Source organism: Mytilus trossulus, chromosome 6 (assembly GCF_036588685.1).
Source record: "Mytilus trossulus isolate FHL-02 chromosome 6, PNRI_Mtr1.1.1.hap1, whole genome shotgun sequence".
In the NCBI taxonomy this organism is placed as follows: Eukaryota; Metazoa; Mollusca; class Bivalvia; order Mytilida; family Mytilidae; genus Mytilus; species Mytilus trossulus.
The window spans coordinates 14,923,236-14,924,112 of record NC_086378.1 but is presented as its reverse complement, the minus strand read 5'-3'; positions in this window follow the sequence as shown (position 1 = coordinate 14,924,112).

Sequence of the window (877 nt, the reverse complement as noted above, 5' to 3'; positions counted from 1 at the left end):
CTGCCATATTGAAATTTATTTTTGTCCCGCTATGACAAATGTCAAGGTTGCTTTTTTTGGGACTTCGATGACGCATCATGACGGCATCAATAGTTGTTTCCGTTTTCTGAATATAAAGTTTGTTTGATTGGAACAACTTGTGATAGATCATTGATATTTTAAATACATATTAGTTTGTGAACTATTTTGAGGCACTGCACCCTAAGACATTGTCTAATGGCTGAATTAATTAGCAATTTTCAATGTTAAGCTTTCTACTCAAGTCAGTTTGATAAAAACTACTTGTGATACTTTAATGATATTTTATAAAATTGTATTACTATTAGACTATATCAGTTTGATAGACTTTTTTGAAATCCTGCCCACGAGGACATGGCCCAATGTCTGAATTTATCTGCAATTTAAATTTTAAGTTTTCTGATTAGTGTCTGTTTGTCTGAGTTATTTGACTATTTTCAGGCCCTGACTGCCAGATCATGGTCCAGTGTTTATGAATTAACAAGCAATGTTGCTTTTTATGAGATTGTTTTTTTTATGCCGTCATGCAAGACATATCATTGTGTGAATTATTATATTAATGTCTGTCCCTGTTTCCTGGTGTCAATATGAGAGAACATTTTATACAAAATTTGTTGACAATTTTTGTCAAAGAATCGCAAATTTGGAGAAACAACTATTGATTTTTGAATTTTAGCCAAAAATTACATAAAGATACATTTTACTATTCCAAATTCATGGGATGATGCTGCAAATATCACACAGACAAAGGTAGGCCCAAATTTAATTGCTAGACAGTAGCAGTCAATAGATGATCATATTTTTGTTCTCCAAGCAAAGCCTTTGGGTTCACAGGGAAAAAAGTTAAGGACTACTTCTG